This window comes from Microplitis mediator, chromosome 2 (assembly GCF_029852145.1).
Source record: "Microplitis mediator isolate UGA2020A chromosome 2, iyMicMedi2.1, whole genome shotgun sequence".
NCBI lineage: Eukaryota > Metazoa > Arthropoda > Insecta > Hymenoptera > Braconidae > Microplitis > Microplitis mediator.
Window position 1 is genome coordinate 2,559,944 of NC_079970.1, and position 24,896 is coordinate 2,584,839.

At 31.3% G+C, this 24,896-nt stretch overlaps 1 protein-coding gene across 4 annotated transcripts in view; it reads right to left on the reverse strand.

Annotated features, from left to right (window-relative positions):
• The window catches only part of LOC130664075 (growth factor receptor-bound protein 14-like), a 242,030-nt gene that overhangs the window by 144,570 nt on the left and 72,564 nt on the right, over nucleotides 1-24,896 (reverse strand). The gene's annotated exons all lie outside the window — the stretch shown is intronic.

Here is a 24,896-nt window from a genome sequence, read left to right on the forward strand (position 1 = left end):
CTAAGCGAATGTATTCAAGAATAAGCATAAATATTTTACATTAAAGAGGTTAAATAAATAAGAATATGAATAAATAAACAGATTCATTTAATTTTACATATTTACATAAATTATTTTGAATTTACTATTGAAACCGTAAAAATGTCAAGATAAAACACACTTCTATTTGTTCATTTTATTATATACCCGATGAATTTTTAGTCAATACCTATTTGCTAATTGAATTCATGATTATTATTATCATTATTATAAAAATTATAATCCTAAGATTTATTCGCAGACTTAAAAAAAACAGACAAGTCACTTGTGAATTTGAATATAAAAGAAATTTGAATATTAATTAAGATAGATAATAGTATTGTGAATTGATTTATGGCATGATATTTTTATAAACATAAATGTATATAAATAATAGGACAGAGGAAGGTAAGATTATTTTTTCAAGTCAAACGATAATGATCATGTGAAGAACGTAGGCGTTGCAGGAATCTGCAGGATCTCTGGGTGTAGAATAAGGGGCGTTTTCTGTTAAGTCGAAAAGCAACACGATCAATCACCCCCTACTCTTACACAATATATGCACATATATATAAATATATACGTGAATATTGTTGTAGCTTGAAGCTAGTTAATACAATGTACATATAAATATATATATATATAATAAGTTATCGTGCAGTCTCTGCTCGGTGGTATTGAGTCGGTAAAAGATTTCTCGTCATTACTAACCAAGTTCGGTTAAAGTGAAAAAGTAAAACAAAAAGATTAGCAATAATAATAAGAATATTATATGAGCATGCAGTAGGTCATTGACTCACATTATTTTACGAGGGAAAAAGGAGAATAAGAAAATTTCTAATGATAATTATATTCGCATTAGGGCTCGTGAGTTGGGCTCGTTTATCAACTCAGGCGTTTATATATCGCTAGCTAGCTAGCATTAGCTTTAAAACACACGATTCATTTTTTATTCCTACCGCACTCTTAAGTATTACCCTGACCTGCCTTTTAAATTATTCGACGGTGAAAAAAATTACTTGAGTAGAAAAAAAATATATTTAATTATTTAAGTTACCGCGTGCATTTCCACGGTTTTTTTATTTATTATTAATAATAGTAAATTAACTTTTTTATTTTAGCAGTTAATAAGCTTTCAAGTCCAGATATATTAAAGTATTATTATATATATATATATATATATATATATATATATATATATATATATATATGGTATGAAGTTTTAAAAGTTTTGGCACGGGGGTTTTATAATTTTAAAAAACTCGCCCAAGGGATGAAAAGTCAGATGAATTTTCGTGCCAATGTCTGGTCGGTGAAAAGGCTCGTGCTGTTTTAAACTTCTTGGCAAAATTTCTCTTTACTCTCTCTTTGCTCGACGGGAGTTGCAAGAACAGGGAGTAAGTGGATGACGGGCAATTTCGATCCATCTATTGAATTAAAGTTTAATATATCGAGTCTTGACGTTTTAGTTAATAAATAACATTATAAATAAATTACCCTTGATTTTAGTGGAAGTGGACTTGGTTTTATTTCCCCGAGATTCCTTTATAAGTTTTCGGGTGATTTTTAATAACCACCAACTTTGAGAGCAAGTGGTAGAGGATGATAGATCGCGTAGAGGATTGGGAGTATGATGAGAGAGTTGAAAGAGCTTAACCATCTAAGTTTTCAGTGGTCAGTGTCGTCCAGTTATGAGTGTGGTGTCTGTTGAAAGTCGAGGGCCAATATTACGTGTGAAAGGAACCCATAGAAACCTAGAGACTCTTTGTCCTACCCACGATAAAATACGAAGACCACAAGGTAAAGGCGTCGTTTCATTTTCTTTCCTTTCTCGCGACTTACTGTATACACATATATATATTTAGATATAGATATAGATACATCACACGTATAAAGTGGTATAGTGCAGTATACTCAGATGGTGGCTCTTGAAAATGAATAGCAGAATTTATAGTAAGAGAGATTTAGTTGAAAAGCATTCACGGAGACTTGCCAAAGATCTTGCTGGCTTGCCTTCTCTATCTTTCTCTCCTCACTCTACAATATAGAAAACGTTTAAGCCGGCGGAAATTACTAGTGGATTCCGCAAAGCAGGATAAATCTTGTAACTATATAGATATATATATATATACTATTATTATTGTTATTATTATATCACTTGAATCCTACACTAGAGGTACTCTCGAGAAAAAAAGCCTCTTGCTGGCCGGTTAAAACTTGATTTGGACATCCTGTGAAGCTTCTACGGCGATTTAATTTGCAAGCTGTCAAAATGAATTTGCGACGTCGTCTCATCCGGAAAGTGCACATGTCCGGGCACATAGGGAATACGTAATTATCCATGAATACATACATATACATATATAGATATATATGTATATGTATGCTAGTCTACCTTCTTTCACATTTTATTCCGGCCTTTGCTTTTTTTAAACTTCTGCCTCGAAAGAATAAAAAAATTTTGACCATTTTCTTGTTACTTTTGTTCTTGTGTATAAAAATTCTCATTTACTTACACCAACAAAATTTAAATCAGTGCAAAAAAATTAACTTTCTTCTTAATTTAATTAACAGATAAAACATATTTAGTCGGTTGTTGAATTTAATAGTAATAATAATAATTATTATTATTATTACTATGCAGCGAATTATATTACGTAAGTTGCAATGCTACAGGTTTGGAATTGACGTTAAAATCACAGGCTTTACAAACAATGACAACAGTATGAGTTATGAAAATCTAAAGCAGTAATTTTAAGTCGCCGAACACGAACGGACGATACTATTATATACATACACACACATATATATATATATATATATATACAGAGAGATAAATGTAATATGCAAGTAGAGACGTCACTCGTAAAGTCCGGTTCGAATGGGAAATCACGGTTGATATGCTTGCAAAGTATAAGATCTGAACTATATATGTATATCATATATATACATATATGGCGTGCAGTAGACGAGACTAAGAATATAGAGTAATATAGAGTTGAGAAGTAAGAGGAGTCTAGTCAGAGCCGTATGATTCTCGTGGGATACGCGAAACGACCTCACAAACGGAGACGACAGACGACGTCGTAACGTTTGATGAGATCGCACTGGGGACGACGCACATACACGTGACACACGTCGACGACAATGACGACGGTTGATACGGCTCAGTCTACAACTACCAGTAGAGGACGTTCGTTAAGTATAAGGATAGCGTAGCATGTAACGTAACTTCTAGCATCCAGCATATAGAGCAGAAGCAGAAACCAACTGCCCTTCTTTACTTTGTCTTTATCTTTATCTCAATCTCAATCTCAATCCCAATCTCAATCTTAATCTTAATCTTTCTCTCTCTCTCTATATTCATTGAGCAAACTATTGGAAGCAGAGCCGAGCCAAGTAGAGAGGACCTTCACGAGGTCAGACAACTTGATGCTTAACGACGATAAAGGACACTCGCGTTAAACTCATTTCCAAGTTTCAAGGTATAGCACCAGAAACCGCTTTCTTCGCTCAACTCTTCTCTACCCCTCTTCCCCCCTCTCTCTTTCTCATCACATTTCAGCTCTTCTCACCAGACACTCTTTCAATTACTCACTATAAACATTTTCGCGACTGTACTTTATTGCCAGAGTTTTATTTTTCCAAATACCCCAATCCTCCCAAGTTTTAAAACCGCCGGGTACTTAAAAATTATCTGTTATAATAAAAATATTTACTTAGAGTTAAAAGTAATAAGAAAGTAATTAAAATTAGGCTTATCTGTATATTAAGGAAAAGTAATGTTAGTTTTAAAACATAATAAAATGATAAAATAAAAAGTTAATTTTAAAAGAGCTAACAAAAAGTAAGTAAATTAAAATGTGACAAATTAAATGGAAAATTTAAGTCCGTATAATAATAGTAGTGAATAATCATTAAGGCGAATAATTGGAAGGGAAAACCGTTGAAATGAAACAGGAGTAGATATGCAGTAGTAGTAGCAGTAGCAGTAGCAGTAGCAGTAGCAGTAGCAGTAGCTCTAGCAATGGCAGGCAGGCAGCCAGGGTAAATTGGAAATCGATATGCGTGGGATTGCTGAAGGGATTATTATACGGTAATTGAGCGTGCTGTAGTCTGCAAAAGTTGACGAGTATACTTTTCCAATGTTACGTTATTGTCAATCGGAAATAATTGACTTGGGGATTAAGGTATCGAGTGTATTATATCTTTCTCCTTCTATTCTATAACTTTCTTTCCCTCTATTTCCTCTATGCTGTACGTATGTACACAATAAAAAAAAATATATGTATATATATTGAGCTGTACTTATATATTGTGCATTGATACTCTTCCTCTCTTATTTCCTCTCTGCACTACATCAGATAGTACCAACGTGATGTCGACAGCTGTCGATCATGAGAAGATCCGCGTAACACATGGATAATAATGCGAAACCTGCCAGAGACTTGAACTTTTTAACAAACGCGAAATTATTCTGCTCGGTCTATTCATCAACTTTATTCCCTGTTATCACTCGTCGAAGTGAAAAAAAAAATAGTAATTTGCCTGCATGAATGGAGAAAGAAATTTTTTTTTCAACTTTTGTAATCGCACTGACATGTATATTCTCTGTACATATTTTTATACTTTTATAACGGCATCTAATCAATGGACGGTCTACTGTTGGTTGTACGAGCAAACTGATGCATACGTACGAGTAAAATAGTTATTGTGTGGGTGGGTGAGCTTGCGAAGCTTTAAACCTTTTTATCAGTAGGTTTTTTCTTTGTCTCTAATTTTTGGTACTCTTAAAAGGCTCGTAGCTTAGAGTAATGCCAAGAGAAATTGCTTTGCTTATCAGCTAATCTCTTTGTCACTAAATTCTAAGGACGAAAAAAAATACTTTACGTTCTCATGAACAAAAAATAATATAATCGTTTAAAAAAGATAAGAACTTAACGAGTATTGTGGCTGAACCCTTCACTGTTGATCCCCTATTTCTTTTGTATTAATTAAAATTCTGTTTTATATGACTAGGATAAATATATCACAACATTTATCTGAATTTTTTTGAATAATTCGACCCGAATGTTCTTTTTTTTATCAAAATTGTTTGATTTCGTTTACAGGCAAGTGTCCGTTTTTGTCAAATGTCATTGATTTATTTTTAAACAATTTTTTGATGACAATGAAAAATTTGTACTTAGTATCATTTTCTTTTAATTTACTGTGAAAAAATGGGCGGGAATCGGAGTAATTATGAATTTTATTTGAATCTCAATTCACTCGGTTTCGGAGTAAAAAAAAATCACTCCGCATACGAAGTAAGGAGGGAATTTTTTTTTTTACTGAGTGATCTGGGTTTTATTTCACTCCCTGTTCACTTCGAAATTTTTTCAGAGTAAAAAATAAAAAACCCGCCATATTAAATTTCAAAAATTGGCATTAGTTCCTTAATGTCTTCATTTTACCCAGTTCGCTTTTACTTTATTTATAAAAAATTTTTTTTTTAATATCATTTTGATACATATATATATAACCACTCCCATTTACTGTTTCAATTTAACTCATCCGAATCAACGATCCATTATCACGAAGCCCATTACTCATGTACCTGGCATACGCAGTTCCTCGTTGACGTCTCAGCCGTTCTATTTCCTCCTTTCGCAAAGCACTTTATCGTTTCATCGGTTTTTACCTATTTTCATGGCTATCTTTTTTATTTTTATTTATACCACCTCCTTGAGCGTCATTTCAAATCGATCAAACCAGACACACAGCCCACAGACACACACACACTAAAGCAAAATAATATTTTTTAATTTACGCAGACAAAAACTAATGGCAGACTACACCTATCTCTACCCACCGATTGCGTATTGATCGGCTCGCGAAAGCGATAGGACAAAGAAATAATAAAAAAAAAAAAAAGAAAAAAATTTTACGAGCAGTCTGAAAATATCTTTGGCGGTGCTTCTTATTTTTACGCGTCGGTTGTCATTGCACACAGCCGCCACCGCCACATCGAGTGGACACGCGATAACGTCACGTACGTGAGCGTGATCGAGAATCGCAAGGCGGATTAAGCCACCGATGGAGACACCTCAATCCTCGTCGCACGCGATACACATAAGCGCAGCTTTATAACTAAGCTCTCTGTACACTCAACTAAATTCAAAAATTCTAAGCTCGTCATTATTTTTTATCCAAATTTTTTTATCAATTTTCAAACGAAACTACTTCATTAACTTTTTACTAGATAAGATAAAAAAAAAATATATATATGTATATCTTTTCCTCTTATTCTTCAGTCAAGATTATAAATTGTTGGATTAACTCTAAAATACAACTCACTTGTATTATAAAAAATTTTTCGTATCATTGAGATCTTTAAACTTTTTTTTTATTTTTATTTTTATCACATCTGTCAATCTTTATACTGTCTACAAGTGAAGTATACTGATGAAATACAATGTAAAAAAAAGTATATATATAAATTATAATGACGGAAAAAAATGAAAGTGATAATGGTAAAATATATGTGTGTATATATTTATGCAAATAATTTTTTTATGTCATACATTGTCCATGGATAATGTAATAAAATAAAATGCGTAAAAAAAATAAAAGTGAACAAACGCATTTCGCAAGTATAAAAACGGTTGAAAGTCATCGTGAAAAAAGGCTAAAGCCACAATCGAATATAGCTAGAGGTGGTGTAGAGGCAGGTGTAACCGTTGTCCAGATGATGTATGCATATATGTATGTATGCATACATATGACAGATATATATGTGTAAAAGTGTGTGAGTATACGTCAGTATGTGAGTATGTGTAACACGGGTAACGCGAGTCGTGTTTCACGTTCACTCGTTCACATCCATCGAGGGCTGGCCATTAATCTTACCAGGGTAAGCTAAATGACTGATGGACGCACGAGCTCGAACGAGACGCCCGTGTACACAGCTCTTTACACACGGCCCGCGTAAAAGCGCGTCCACGGTTTTGCTATGCTTGTCTTGTATATATATTTTCGCTTTTGCATGCCACTCACGCAAATCTTCGTCAGTGTACATACTCACACATTCTCTACAAACTCTCGTACACATACATATATAGAACACACATTCACACAGTCATACACTCACACCAAGTTATCTCCTTCACGCTTGCTGGCTAGATGCCTAAAACTGACTTACAGAACTTGAAGAAGATTAAGAGCCATCCAAGCTATAGCTGATCGATGACGTTACAAAAAATACAAAAAACGTTTTATGAAGAAAAATAAAACAACCGTAAATGGAAAAAAATACAATAATATTGTGGCAAGCAAAAATTAGTTGATCCGTGTGTTTGGGTATATATGTATAGAATATATGAAAACGTTAAACTGAGCCAGACATTTAATTTATTGGCTTGTTTAAATATATGTTCATATTTTTTCTAGTCTATTATGAATAAGTGAGTTATTATTTTTGTGTTTTATCATTTTTTCTTTAAATTTATAAGTTTTTTAAAGCAATAACTATGAACTTTATCTAGTTTGACTGTACGTTGAGTAACGAATGCTACCTGATAGCTGTAAGTGGCTTATATCGAAAAATGTGACGTTACGTAAAAAAAAAAATGTATTTTTTGTTGGAAAATTTTTACTTCTAGTGCTTGGGAATAGTGGTAAATTTTTGAATAATTGAAATAAAAAATTTTTTGATAAATGATCAATTACTAAAAGAAACTTTATTTGAATTATAATAAAATATAAAAAAAAAAATTTTAATTTATCTGATAGGAAATGAGAAAAAAAATAATTCCGTGAGTCACGAACACGTTATAATTGTCTATTGATTTTTCGTTCCATATATAAAATGCGTTACTTTTTATAAATTTTTTTTTTCCTTTTTTCTATTCTTATCTTGCCTTTCATTTCATAAATCAATCAACTGTTACATTGTAATTTGCATTTCCGTCATGCTCGATTTGATGCATTTGATATAGACCATTTTTAATTTAAAATAAACTCCACTATATAAATAAATAATTTAGTAATAAAAAAACGATACCCTCATATATAAGGGGTGTAAAAATAATTTGTGTCGAATCGAATATTAATAGTCCCCTGAAAATTCAAACCGAATTATGACGGAAAAATTTAGTAATTTACGACATGTGCACGGAGAAAAAAATTAAGTAATTTTTACTAAATTTGAAAAAAAAATTACAATCCGAGAAGTAATCTTGAAATGTTAAAAACAAAATCAAAACTTGTACAAAACTCAAAGTAAAAATTACAATGTATTATTTAGAATAAGAATTTCTATTGATTATAAAAATTACTACGTTCAAAATAAAATTTACTAGCGACAAATAAAAATTATTATGTACCAATTATTTGTACTATTGTACTTAGTAAATATTAGTTAACGCGCTTTGTGAAAGATGTATTCCAGATAGTAATTTTTACAATCGCAAATAGTAATTTTATCTCCCGGAGTTGCAATTGGTCTTACCGACATCCTAAAATGTACAGTAACTTACGTAGAATTACATTGGAGATGTAATATTCATCAAATACGAAACAAAAATTGCGACTAATGTACTAACTTTTAATAATTCTGAAAACAATTTCTACTTTTTGTAACATTGAACTATTTTCATATGAATACCCGAGTCAAAATATTAGACGTAAGTTAAACGTTCTTAACGTTTTAAACGTGAATTGAACGTTTTTAACGTTTTGAAAGTAAATTGAACGATTTTTTTGTATTTTAGTTTGTAAAAAATTGGTAATTTTATGAGTTATGATTTTAGTATTTTTGAATGCTTATGTTTTCTTATTGTAAGTCTAAATAGGTTTTAGTTGCGTTTTCGATTTGTGATTTTATGATACTCCAATCAACGTTTTGAATAAGTTGAAAGCTGTCAAATTGAGTTTTTAATGTCCAAAACGTTCAATTTACATTCAAAACGTTAAAAACGTTCAATTTACGTTTAAAACGTTGAAAACGTTCATTATACGTCTAATATTTCGACTCGGGTAAGTAAATATTTATTTTTTCCAAGCGAAACTTAACGAAGCTGTATTGTAATTAATATGATAAGTGAAAATTACAATCTCGATAGTAATAATTGAAATAAAAAACTAATTTTCACAAATCATCGTAATTTTTTTTATGGATTGTAATTTTTTATTTGCGATAGCAAATTTTTCATTGTGATTGTAATTATTATTTAATTTTGACTTGCATTTTTCTCCGTACGAGTTTATTATTTAAGACTCGAAATTTGAACCGAATATTTGAACTTTAATCGAATAGAAATATTTCATTCAAATGCTAAGCCAATATCTCTCATATATTTCCAATTAATTGGCAATGTGCCGTACAATTAACTCGATTGTAAAAATATATTGTAATTTGTCGTGGATTATCCTGTAATAATTACAGAATAAAAAAAAATATGATTGCACATAAATTTACCGATAGTGATAATTAAGATGTTGTAAATAGATTAAAAATAAATAGACATATACATTTACAATCAATAATCACTGATAATTAATTGAAAAAAAAATAATTAAATAAATAAATAAATAAATGAAAAATTGTATTTATTTATTTACTACACACTCCATCAATCTATAAGTAGTTTTGTAAAATACATTATAATTTACCGTTATCTTAATCGAACGCCTAAGTAGACCTACCCACATTACACCGTAGTTTCTCTTTTCTCAAGATCCTTACTTACATACAACGTTACACATTTAATTATCCGCAATCAGATGTTGATGTGTACAAACATCCACAACTAAATTAATTACTGCCGCGTAATAAATATAAAATGTATTTTTATAATACAGAGGCCGATCAAAACAGAAAAACTCGAGTATAATAAATTAAACAACGAAATTGCAAAGTGAATTTATGGATTTTTTTTTTTTTTAGTGAGGTTGAATCGTAAAAGAATAATAATTTTTTGACAATTTATTAAAAGTAATAAACTCGGTAATTAATTAACGAGATTAAAAAATTTTAAAAAATGGAAAGTGGGAAATAAAATAATATTTGGGAATGGAGTGAATTTTTTTTTTTTTTTTTTTTTCAACATTCAATGGTCATTGAATAAAAAAATATAACTGTTAGTTGTCTGGAATCGAGAGAGTACTGAATAATAAAAAATAAAAAAAAATCTCCATTAAGTGCCAGCAGCACAATATCCGCCAAGATAATAGCTGGTTAAACATTTAAAAAAATTTTAACCGTACCACTTTCAATTGATTCCATTATGGTATTTTTTTTTTTTTTATTTTCGTTCCCTAGTTTACTTCCGCCAAAAATATTTCAGCCATTTTTTTTTTCGTTAACGAATGCAATTAAAAATAAAGTGATTTGATAAAAAAGAATTAAAATTGTTGTCAAGTGTGAGCTGATACAATCCAAGTGTGCGTACTAATTTTTTTTTTTTTTCAATTTACGTTTTTTTGACTCAAAAATCCTCGAAAAAAAATTACAGAAATAATAAATTGCAATCGATAATTATTTAAAAAAATTTTTTGGAAACTCGGTTTTCTCACCCCCTCTCAGTCCCACTCGAAATAAATTAAAAAATAACTTTAATTAGAAGTAATGAATTACCATCGGCGATTAAATAGAAGGAGATTTATATTTTTATCATGAGTAAGTACAACTAGCGCACGGTGTCTGTGCTTACATGGACACTGTCAGAGGCACTACCACTATCGCGAGTATTTAAGCTTTAATTGAGTCGACGGATATCTTGTTGTAACGAAGTTTGACCGTTAGTTACTAACCCAACGTCGGCGTCCAATCATTTGCACTGGTTACCACGATGAAGCTCGCTCGGATCTAAAACACGGACAGCCCTTTTTGTGCCACGCCAACGCCTAATGCAATTTTACGCTCGGTGTAAAACTCACCGGCTGAATATTCGGCCGGGATCTACTCTTGTAGAGTAAACTCAGTAACGTTCCTAGACTACTGTACCAGACTGTCACGAAATTAATAAAATAATAACAATGACATGAATAATAAAATAAATAATTTAAAATTCAGGATTTAAGGAGATAACGGAAGGAAGAACGAAGAAATAAAAAGGAAAGAAAAGTATTTTTATCTCATTATTCATCGGGTTATTTTAAAATATAAATTATGCTGAATAATTTACTTGGCCTCTGATAATTCTCGTCTCGAAAAACCAAAGCCATTAAGAGCGTCAAGTAAAGCTGCTGAGCCGATAGTTCTACTTGCCGGTAGTGGTACGTAGGAGATGAACAGGAACAAGAAGTACGAGAAGATGAAGAAGAAGAATAAAAAAGAAGAATAAGAAGAACCGAGTGAACGAGAGAATCAATATTGGGCTAATTAATTGTTCAAAGCAATCAACCATTCATGAATACCCTATAAATAATTATTGTAAAAGACGTCGTGAATAAAAGAGATTGGGTACGCGATGTTGCTATCAGCCAACTGATGGTCCTTTATGTTACCTGAGAGTATATACGGTCTTTTCTAATTTTTATTTTTATTTTAAATTAAAAGCAAGCCAAGCCAAGCCAAGCTCACGGAGCGTCGCCGGGGAGAATGACCTATCGATTTTGGTTTAATAAAAAATCTAAAAGTTTAAATTTATTTACCGTCAAAGTGACATGACAATTTGTCACGGAGATCATGATGATGCTTTCCTGAAGAATATAATACGGTACTTTTGGTAAATGTGTTACGCAATGTATGCAGAGAGAAATATGTACACATACTTGAGCCAATAGAATATTTATGTGCACTTAGTGAAAACTTTTTACAAAAAGATACGAGGATCCTTGTGTAGGTTTAAATATATTTGTCTACAATATATGTGTGTATAGATGTAAACATCCATATTTATAGGTATATACATCAGAGGCAGATTGAAATTGCTGTACGGTCTATACGGAAGATGAGAAACGATATTGTCGAGTCAGCAAAAAAATTAAAAAAAATGTATTCGAGCTAGGGAAGATAAAAAATTTAGAGGGGAATGGGCGAAGCTGGGAGCAACTACCCTTCCATCTCTTCCGTGCGAATGGCCAAAAGACCCTCCAAGCAAGCATTCCCTGTCCTTAATTTACCTCGAAAATCGCCGATGAAGCGAGCGCTGATTCTCCGGTGGAGCGACGACGGTCTGTTGGCGTCGATGAAATATTCAGTGGTGGGTTTAAGGCCACCGCTGCTTACTGCTCACTGCTTGAGAGAGACCTCGGCGGTAAAGGAAAAGAGTGAAAAATTTTATCAAGATGATCAAGACGGAATTGGATGAAGAAATCGGTTAGATGCTCCAGAGCTGATCCGTGAAAACCGGAAAAGATTTTATTCATTTTTTTAAATTTTTGTAAATCCGTAGAACGCAGAAAAAAACAAAAGTTGAATCAAGACGATGAGGCAAATCAGCCGTGATGGGTGATTATATTTTTTATGATAAATATCGTAGAGATTTATGTATCGGGGTATCTTTTGGGCATTAAAATATGCAAAGACTGCAAGAGCAACCACAAACTCACCTTGATGAGCTGGATAATTTTCAACAAAAATTTATCCTACCGTACATGCTGCTGTCATAGAGAGGAGAGAATTATTTTTACAAACGAAAAACCGGAGTATCTTGTTTCATCACGAGAAAGAAAGAGTGAGCGTGATATTAACCGCTCGATAATCCGTGAGAGCGTTGAGAATTATGGATGACGAAGAAGCAAAGAGAGGGAGGGGGAGGGGCAAGAGGACAGGAGAGAGGGAGGGCATGAAAAGCAAAGGGGTTAAAAGCGGAAGGGAATTGTCGGCTACGGGTGGAAGCCGATCTCGAATGGCTTCGTGCGATTTGCAAATGAACGACGAGAACGGATACTCCGTAGAGAGTTAGAGAGCGCGGAAATCCTGCGAGCAAATACAATTCATCGGCTGGTGCTACTGCTATTTCAACATCCAACTAAAATATGTATATACATATATATGTGTATACATATGATGAGGGTTGTAGTTATATATTTGCAGAATTTTTTCACTTTGATCATAACCCATTGATTGCTACATAAAAATTTGACCCTTTGCTCCCAGAATCGACACTCATTAGTTCTATTTTTTTTTTTTTTTCTTTCTTTTTCCACTGGAAGTTTTTTCATCTCCGCGCTGTTTAATCATCAGAGTAAAAGTACATTTTTATATTTGATGGAAGATATTTTTTTAGTGGTTATATTTTATTCAGCTGTGAATTTAAAAAAATGACTTTTTTTTACAGCTTTCAATACCTGACGATTGATTTATCAAAAGTATTTTAATATTTAAAGCATAAATAATTCAAAAAAACTTATTCAAATGATAAAGTTTTATTTATGCTCCAAGTAAAGGCATAAAATTATTATTGCGATTTTTTATAGAGCTACTTTTTCTTAGCAGATGAAATGCAATTGAAATGCTGTAAAAAAAGTTTAAGAGTTTTGATATACCGTGGAAATGATGGCAGTAGTTTATGTTGTTGATCTCCTTCTTTCTTATCTCGACTATTGACGATCTATTTTTCGCTATCTCACTCGTTAAACCAACTTTATACCAAAAAGTACACCACTACACCGCTCTCAAAGGAAAATAAAACTAAATAAAATAAAGTAAAAAAAAAAAAAAAAAAAAAAAGAAAATGTAAGAAAAATAAGAAAAAAGATAGAAGCCACTTGAGTCAGTTCCACATTCTTTGTCGTTTCTAGACGATCATAAAAATCTTTATGAGAACCACAGTCCATGAAGACCTGAAATACTAACAGTCAGGTCCTCCTCAACTTGTCTTCTCTATCTGTCTATCCACTCGCAACTGTACTGACGTTTTAACTCTAACTCAAACCAACATCATCTCAAATGAAACCAACGGGTAGATCTGCACCCAAAAGGATTCTCTCAAGATACTTATCTTCATCACGTACTACCAACATTTCTTCGTCATTTGCTATCCTCCTAAGCTTCTTCAACAAACTTACGTCACACTCCTCAAAAGGGATTTTATACATATATATATATATATATATATAGACGACGGGGGAGGGACAAGACGAGGTAGGGCTGGCAAAACGGAATACCTCCAAAATTGTTCAAAAATCGATTGTCAGTCGAAAAATATTAATGACTTGTTATATGCACAGAAAAAACGAATCGTCAAAGTGTAAAAAAAACGTGTGTTAAAATTCTGAGTGATGAATTTTTAACACTTTTGTGGGTCAATTTAACACACAGTATTTATCTTGTTTGAACTGTCGCAATCGATTGATTTTTTAACACATAAAAATGTCATTTTATTCGAAATTAACACTTTTTATATGTTACTGTCAAATCGATATACAAAATACGTTAAAAATAATGTCGACCATCACACAATAATTCTTAGAAAATTTTTACTGTTAACATATACGTGTGTAACTTTTTTTAACACTCACAATATGTTAAAATAGCATATAAATAAGTGTAAAACGTTCGTTTTACACATGATATGTGTTGATTTTGACGAATCCTTCTTTACTGTGTGATGAAAACTATTAAAAAATTTTTTTTCTTCCTTTATATTAAAAAATTATGTAAAATGTAATTTTTCTTCATGTAAATTACTTACAAAAAAATATGTACTTGAAAATAGGAACGTTTTTCGTGGAACGAAAATGAAAAATAAAAAATCTACTGGATCTAGATTTCGCATAAGTGCTAGTGTGTCAACCGAAAATTGCAGCCGACCCGAATTACCCCTTAAGTCACCTTGAAGCAGTCAAATTTCAAAAATTTTTTCATTTTCCTTACGTAAAACGTTCCGATCTTCAAGTACATAAAAAAATTTAATTTAATAAAATCGATTTAATATTCAGAAATTTTTTTTTCACCTTTTTTAGAGGGTACCCCATTTTGCCCACAAAAATGAATTTTTTTTTTAACGGCAACTGAAAATTTTTTCTATTTCCTTTGAATGTCATTAAAAAAAATATTGAGCGTACTTGAGTCCTCGACTTAGTATTTCCTTAAGTACCCCCCCCCCCCATCCCCTATGTCGCTCAATTTTTTAGTATCCTTTGTTGAACGTTATCTACTCAGCAATTTTAAAAACCATAAATAGACATATCTAAATTACAAGCTCTACAACCCTGACCTCTTTGGCTTTTGTTTTATCATTATACTTTGTTGCCTTCTTTTTTAACCCCAGTAATATAATAATTCATGGTGGCCTTTATCAACACTGTAAAAATATAAGTGCGATAGCAAGACCGCCAAAAGAGGAGTAAAAAAAGTCTTTCAACGTTACTTTCATAGTTGACTTATCGCGCACTAAGTATTTTTCACAGAAAAGTTCCAGCCCCCAATCGCGATATCTTTTCAAAATATATTTCACCAAATATTACCAAATTATTCCGTGGAATCACTAAATCCTGCGGACTATTTGGATAGGGATCGTTGCAAAGATAGTAAGAAAAAAAATATCCAACAAAATAAACAAGACAGCTCTTTTTTAGAGTAGAAACTGATCTATGAATCTATTGGCAAACAAGTAAGATTGATATTTTCTGCTGGAATAAACTTTTCGTATCAATCTTAATATTTGTATTTTTATGTATGTAAAAAGTTATTTCATATAAAAAAAAAAAAAAAAAAAAAAAAAATATGAGTTACTGATGAATAAGAGTAAGCTTCAGTTTGTTTTTCAACAATAACCTGTTTCCTTAGCTCCTCTAATTCACCCAGTAACTGTTATGTGACAAGATCGTTATCTTTTACACAAAACTTTTATGAAACTTTATTTTTCTTTATCCTTTTTCTTTGATAATTTTATATTTTTCATGCCCGATAAACTTTTTTGATTGATACTGCATTAAAAGTAACGCTAAGAAAATATAAATATTCAGAAGCAAGTCTCGCATAAAAGTTACGTCAATATTAATTTTTTTTGTTCCGCGATAAAATTAAATTTAAAAACAATTTTTATAAAAAATTATAAAGTTAGATGAACATTAAAAGTTTGTGACGGTGATGAATAAATTTAATTAAAGTTTATCGAGTCAAGTGTCGAGATTGCGAAATTAGGTATCAAACTAAACAATGGAATTTAATAATGTAAATAAATGAGTAATGTTCACTGGACTGATATTAATTATAAATAAAATATTAAACACAGCAGGGCGCGTTCACACCGAATACCTCCTGGGTGCTCAAACATCTGCGTGGTTGATCAAACGTTTATTGTCCTATTTCGAGTGTGTTGGTCACGCGTCAGCTGTCAACGTCGTGATATTTCGTATTGTCTTGATACTTAATCGTACGATGGATGTCACCATCACATACTACTCTAGCTATTGAGAGTATCAATACAATACAATGTCATCGCGTGTTATGTCTACGGAATACACACGCACACACATCCATATATATATTATATATAGACTTTGACCTATTCCTTTGTCTATTACGTGCACCAAAATTAATTTCTCATACAGCTGTAAACTAAACCATCTACACATTTCTCAATTAATTATCAAGATCCTAATCAATATCCACTTGACATGCTACAAAAGTATATAGAAACTATAGAATAAAAACTCAATCTTCTTATGAGCTTTTAAAAATCTCAGCTCTGAATGATTGGCATGAAAAATTTATCGACTTATCGGAAAAAAGTACCGAGACGACACATTCGAAGATGTAGAGTCGGAAAATAGTTAAACCGAAAATCGTTATTGGAGATTATATATAAGAAATATAAAATAAATGAAAAAAAGTTTCACAAGGAAAGAAAAGTATCTGATTGGTCTCGCGGGAAAACTTGAATCGTTACTGCACAACATGGTCGTTTTCTCATCATACCAGTTTTCCGGAAGCTGAAACTAAAACTGAAACCGAAACTGAAACTGAAACTGAAGCTAAAACAACCGAGGTACCTTTATCATGCCACTGATGCGAGTGTGTTATACACCAATTTCGAATGAAATTGTAATGAAAGTTAGTCCATTTAGACTTCATGGTAACGAGTGCGGAGTCTGGTGTGTATTGGGAGAATAAACAGAAGATAAAGAGAGATGGAGTAAGCAAAAGCGCCGGCTAATTATCGGTCCACAGTTGCTGTCGGTATATATATATACATGTACGTAACTACTAAGGGGTTTCTCGAATGAGGGGTTGAGAAAACGGTTGTTTTCGTATTTACTGTTGAAGAGAAAATACTAAATATAGATACTGGTAATTTGTTGACGTTTAGACGGTAAAATATGTGTGGGTTTTAAAACGGTTGAAGATGGTGCTCTTTGGAACACAGTAAAAAATATTGTGTTAAAATCGACACAATCTGTGTGTTAGAAACGGTCCACACAATTTTTGTGTTACTTTTCAACACAGACTATTTGTGTTGAATTTCAACACAAAATTTGTGTTAAAATTTCAACACTTTTTTTGTGTTGATGTTAAAGTAACACTTAATAAATGTTGATAATATCGATTTTTATACTAAGTAACACTTTTAAAGTGTTGAAGAGTAAATCGATTAAAAATTTTAAAGTAACACAAAGAATTGTGTTGATTTGACACAAAAAAATCAACACAAAAATTTTAACACGGACCGTTTTTAACACAGATACACAATATTTTTTACTGTGAAGGTTTGACGAGATGTCAAAAGTATCGCAAATAGATTGATTATTATGAGAGGTTTATTGTCATTAGATTGATTGTTGATCGAGTGGAAAGATGTTAAAGTATTGTATAATTGATAGATATTGTCACTGGATACGATCGATGTGAATTCATTGATGGGTCATCTGGCAAACTCCTGGCCAATTAAGGGACAATGAGCCAGTTTTCGGGTGTGCTCAGTTGTGCTTGTGTTCATCATGGGGGGCCATTGTGCTGGGCAGCTGACAATAGCACGGACAATGAACGATACTTGCCGAGTAATGCGACTCTCTCGTAGTACCTCGTGCTGGGACGCAGCTGGTTCGTGGTGTAGGTACCTAAAAGGGTTCATTCTCTCGGTTGTTGGTTTACTTGCTTACATACACCACAACACACATTCCGAACTACAACTATATGGACATTGCACATGTGTACATTATCTTTTGTAGCTGTAGTTGGAGTTGTAGATTCAAAATCCAAATCCAGAGTGTTAGTTGTTGGTACATATGATGGAAAGTTTATTCGTTATTTTAGGATTTATATTACACGTGCCAAGTTTCACAAATGTTACGTGAAAAGGTAACTTTACTTTTGCTGGGGATATTTTCATTCACTAGACTAACCATTAATCATCAATCGTTCAAATAAAATCCTCCCCAATTCTCTCATGTTAAAGACTTTTTTATCATCAAATAAATCCCTTGTTTTCAATAATTACGCTCTTATTTATCACTATTACATATCAAGTCCGTATTAAAGAGCATTAATTTTTCCAATACCGGCCCCATTACCACGACAAATATTTTTAGTATTAATTAAACTAAACAAAAAATTAAAAACCGTCGATCGTAACTGAAAATCACCCGGTTTATACTAAAAGTTATTATCCTGAGTGCGGTATCAAATTGTAGAGTTGTTATCATAAATGGAATATATATTATGCAAAAAGACATTATATAATATTATAAACAAGTGAGTAATGAAGATATTAAATTATTAATGCCCTATAATATCAAGTTCGCGCGAGAGTTTCCCGGTTATGATGATCATGATGACGAGATAGGCCATAGCTATATATGTGTTGGCAATACAGCACAGTGTCAATCGTAATCAGAACTGTCGGGACACACATATATGAATTACAAAGTAATTACAAAGTGGGATCAGGTTGACGGGGACGCAGCGTATATCATTGTTATTAATCGTTACTAGTACGCGCTGTCAATTAAGTAAATCCTATCCAGATCCTATACTGTACGAATACGAATACTATTGCTAGTGTTACTGCTACTAATACTACTACTACTACTACTACTACTGCAAGTTGTACTAAAACAGTGTGAGTGGAATTCCAACTCGAACAACTCTGAGCCGCAGTTTCAAGTCTATGACGTTCCGGGTTCCATTAGTTAAATTATGGTGGTCCCGTGTGGATGCTCGCGTGTTTCTCTGAGCCCGAGCTTTGGGAGTGGCATTCGTAATACTGAGCTTTCAAGAGAAATGCTCGTCAGCATTGACTGCCTACTACTACTACCACTTATACTACTTCTACCACTAAATCCTCAACATTATTCTTCCCCGTCATGTATACATATTATTTTACAAATAACCTACTAAAATGTTTACGTAAACGTTAAAATTTTTTTATTTTATTTTAAAGTCGCTAAATTATTTTTATTGCCATGCTGGATATATTTAAATTACTCAAATGGATTTTTAGTATATAAATCCTAGGATTAAGTATAAAAATATATTTAAAATAAAAACATTGTCAAACTGTATTACAAAGTACTTGCCGTGGCATTAAAAATTCCATTAGCTAAATTATTGCAGTTTATTCCCGTAGGTCATACTTAACAGTTTTCATATAATGGCAAATAAAATAATTAGTACCCTGAATATTTAAATTGTGATACGGATAAATTAAATTACAGTTAACTAAATAACTTGATTGTAATAAAATTTATATTTTTAAAATTAAATACACTGTAAAAAGACGGGTGTTAAAATGAAATAACGCTAGTGTAGGCGGTGTTAAAATACCGGTATAAAAGCGGTGTAAAAAAAATTAGTAAAATTCAGTAAATATAGATGTACAAATACATGAGTGATCGGGTACTAGTTCCCTGATCGGGTACTGGGTCTCTTACCTTAGCAATTAGAAAAAAAAAATACACATAAAAAAATATAAAAATTTAATGAATATTATCTGGAGGAAATTTCAATTTTGTCATGTACAAATTCAAATAATTATTTGTATTAGGGGAGGGAGGGGCAAAAGAGGGTACTTAAGAAAATACCAAGTTTTCGAGGACTCAAATACGCTAAATCATTTTTTTTTAATGATATTCAAAGTAAATAGAAGAAATTTTCAGTTAATGTTGAAAAAAAAAATTTTTCATATCTGCGGGCAAAGTGGGGTACCCCCTAAAAAAGGTAAAAAAAAAAAAAAAATTTCTGGATTTTAAACGAATTTGATTAAGTTGAATTTTTTTGTAAGTAATTTACATGAAGAAAAATTATATTTTACATGTTTATTGGATACAAAAGAAGAAAAAAAATTTTTAATAGTTTTTATCATAAAACAAACGTCATTAATATTTTTCAACTGACAATTAATTTTTGAAAAAGTTTATCAAAAAAAATTCAAAGTAACGCTTAATTATATTTACAGAAGTGATGTTGGAATGTTTAAAAACCATTTAAAATATGAAATTTTTTTTTATTAAATTTTGGGGGTACCCCGTTTTGCCTACCCTACCCCCTTTTGCCCCCCTTCCCCTATACGTAATTTATTTAAAAAGTACACAATTTTACGCCCGCTGTTTCAATTACCAATAATTTAATTAATTAATAGAAACACTGTGTTAACTGTTGGGATCGAGTGAGTTAAAATTTTCACAAAGTAAAATATTTTCGATGCCGAAAAATTTTTTTAACACCGGTAAAGAATAGTTCCATCGCTTCCGGTGTAATTTTAACACCGAAAATTTTAACACCTACATCAGCTGAACTTACCCCGTTTTTTTTAGTGGATTATAAAATTGCAAGTTTAAATTTAACGGCAAACAAAAAAGTTCAACTTGTTTTACAAGGATTTTTTTTTTATTTTTAAACGTCAAAATCTCAATCTCGGCGTAAAGCATGTAATTAAGTTATTATAAAAACATTTAAAAGATATACTAAAGCCAGCTTTGGCAAAGACTGTACTGTATTGCAGTACAAGTATTAAGGTTTTTAGTATTTATTATTATTTTTTTATAACATCTTTTATTGCCTTTCTTTGCACTCTGGGTTATACACGTTCTCTCCCGCCTACTGTATCTCGAAAAGACTTATCGCTACGGCAATAAAGCGTCATTGCCTCAAGTTATATATTATTCGACATTGAAATACTGCCGAGCAGCATGTTCTCCGTTTCGTCGACTCGCGAAACTACGTACAAGTTTTCTACGTTTGACCCCTTTCATCTTACAGTTAACAAAAAAATATAATAAAACTAAAAATAAAACAACGACGAGAAATAAAGAAACATTACTATTTTTTACTTTTTCATTTCATTCTCTCTAGTCTGTATGGATCCCATTCCATTATCATTATTTGCCTTTCATTTTTTTAATTTAATTATCAGCGTCAAACAGTCCCGTCTATCTTTGTATCAATAAATTTTAAACTGAAATTCAATTCCACCAACAAACTTCAATTAAATGAATAAATTTAGATTTTAATTATTCGAGTTTATAAAAATTATTCAGTTGTTATCAGTTATCATCGGAATATCAATTAAAAATTATAAGAATTTTAATTAAAATTTTTTATGGATGTATGCTTGTATCAAACTTTATTGTAATTAAACTTCAAAGATTTTAGTAACTAACGTTTATTGAGCCATGCGATGATTAAAATCTGAGATTAAAAAAAAATTAGTAAATTTATTTCATAATTCGAAAGGTTTGTCTCCGAAAATTCTAAAATAACCGAAAATTTTTTTTTTTTACATTAATATCAGAGAGGAAAGAGAAAGAATGGGTGAAATGGACACCCAGAAATTTCCAATGAAATTATTGAAATTTACACTGCGAATTTTTTATCACTGGGTAATTTTTTTTATTAAATACTTGAAATTTTTTATGACCTATTTTGCCCTAGATGTGAATTTTTTTTATGGCTGGGTCATGTTGATACCAAATGTTTATTTACGAGGAAAAAAAAGTATGAGTAGAAAAAAAATTTTCGAAAATGAAATTTTGTCGGGAGACTCATTTCTCATGATACTGAAGTTAGCAGACGTCTAATAATTTTAAAATTTTTTTTTTAGACGAGAAACCATAAAAAAAAATATTTGAAAAAATTGCACCTGTAGTTTTTAAAATTTTCTACATGTGCATATTTTTAGTTTTTGTTTTTTTGTGATTGATGTGGTGAAAAAAAATTACTAGTTCTCTGCTATCTTCAGGATCATTCATTTCTCTCCTTTCTGTAACTTGAAATCATCGACTTTGATTCAACGAGAATATTTGCTGTCAATAAAAACTGCAATTCTCGCATACTAGTGAACAATATATTAAAATTTATGAACAGTAAAATTTACCTCGCGTTAAAAGTGAACGAAATTAAGACCGATAATACACAACGACTATTAATACATTATTATCATGTTTTTCACTTAACAAACAATTTATTTTGGATAACGTCCATGTTACAGCCTAATAATCCTCTTGCTGACAACGTTTACGTACCAGTAATGACATGTTTTCGCGCGTCTGCAAGATATTAATTATCAAGAGCCTTCATGTGCCGCCTTACTGAGATTCCCCTTCGCGTCACTACTCCACTTCTTTGGTTCCCACCCAAAGTTTCGTGTTTCGATGTAACCGAAACCGTGCGTTTGTTTGTTTATTATTTATTTTAATCATCAATATAAAAATTAATACCTCAGCTAAATAAATCCTCAATAGCTGAACAAAAAAAATTAATCTATAAATTTTAATACAAAAGTATTTTTAAAAAATAAAATAGCAGATAAAATTTATCGATTGACATCGTTTTGATTGTAAAATTCATTTTTTCATTTGAAACAACAAGGAAAAAATATAGATATAGTTAATTAAAAAAATAGACAAATATATATATATATATATATATATATATGTCCACCGATTCAATAATATCCCAGGGCTTTGCCGGAAGCTCAGTTATCGATTGGCATACCGCGTATGCGGGGAAACAGAACAGAGTGTGGTAGGCAACAGAGAAAGCGCCGTTGGCAACTGAGACCATCTCTTCCAATAATAATATATACCATAAAATATCAATATATTATTAGAATTATATATTAAGCTGAGCTTGTACAAGTGACCCAAGTGTCAATGCGAAATATTTAGCTGCAAGATTCCGTAATTGCGGCATAAATATTCAAGTCTTCGGTTTCCGAGAGTTTAAAAAAAGTAAAATGGACGATAGTGAGAAATAAACGGGATGTAAAGGTGAATACTGTGGGGTCATCTATTGGCTGTAAATTAATGGATTTACAATTGCATTGCCGTTGAATTTCAGTATAATAGTACGAGGTAGTTGGAGTTGTAACAGGGCAGAGTTTATTGCTTGATGCAAATGATTAAATGCCCAAATGCATGCTTCACTAAGCAGCTTCCAATAAATTTACATAGATTAGATATTAAATCACTTTGGCTTCATTGTTTACTCTCAATATATTGGTTTTATAATATCGGACACTACTTTTTCCGTTTATTTATTTCAATAAAAAATTTTTTTAAATAATCAAGGAGTAAGTCCAGGCGGTGTAGGTATTAAAATTTTCGGTGTTTAAATAACACCGCTGCCGGTGTAAATATTCTTCATCGGTGTTAAAAAAATGTCCCGGTGTTAAAATATTTTTCGGTGCACGGAAAAAAATTAGTGTTTGAAATTATAACCCGAAACCCGAGTGTCAATATGGAGAATTTTTAAATTCCAAATGATAAATTTTATAATACGTGTCGTCAATTTTCTAAGTATCAGTTACAATTTTTAAAGTTCAAATAGTAATTTTTCCTGCACAGACAATAAATTTTCATACTTATCCTGTAATTATTTACGTTTTAATCATAAACAAAAAAATTACTATTAAGAATGATAATTTTTACTGATCACTTTATCATTATATTACTTGTCGTTCTCAATTTATATAGTTCATTTTTTTCCGTGTATTGAAAATATTTTACTCTGAATATTTTTATTACTCACTCGATCCCAACAGTTAACACAATGTTTCTATTAATTAATAAAATTATTGGTGATTGAAATGGTGGGTGTAAAATCATGTAAATTTTAAATAAATTACATACAACATAAATAATTATTTAAATATGTGCACAACAAAATTTTAATTTCCTCCAGATAATATTCATTAAATTTAAATTTCTTTTTCTAATTTCTATACGTGGAATTTTTTTTTACACTGATTCAAGTCCGATATTTTAAAACCACCTACACCGGTGTTATTTTATTTTAACACCGCGCGGTTAAATTAAGTCGAGTTTGAACACCAGTCTTTTTACAGTGTATCGATAGCGCGAAATAATATTTATATTTAAAATATTGTATTTTGTCGGTGATACAAACAAATATTGCGTGACAAATTTATAATCAATAATCCGAAAATCAAGATCGACTGAGTAAACTTGTAATAAAGTTTCTGTCAAGTCGCGTGATATGAAAGCTTTACGTATGATTTATTCGAAACATTTACTGTCAATCATACTAAAATATACATACATTTTTTTTGATACTATATATTTAAAATTAATGTCATAATTTTTTCAATTGACTTTTGACATTAAAAGATTTTAAATTTTTATTTACTTCAATATTTTATTATTTAAATCATCATATAACTTTTTTTATTAATCAAATATTAATGGAGTATTGAATAACTAAATTATATTCATAAATAATGACTTTTTATGGATATATACATGCATATATACGTATATGTAAATATGAATTTAAATGATTTCATTAACTTGCGTTCTAAAGTTTTTTTTTTCTTTTTTTTTTTTTTTTTTTAAAGCAGTTTTAATATTGCCGCCAGTTGTTTCGAGTTATTTTTTCCTCTTATGACAACGGCAAAGACAAAAAAAAATGTAATTATCATTATATTAGACTATAAAAGCGTTTAACTAAAGTTTCAGCGCTAAGGGATGAAAATATAACGTTAACTTTT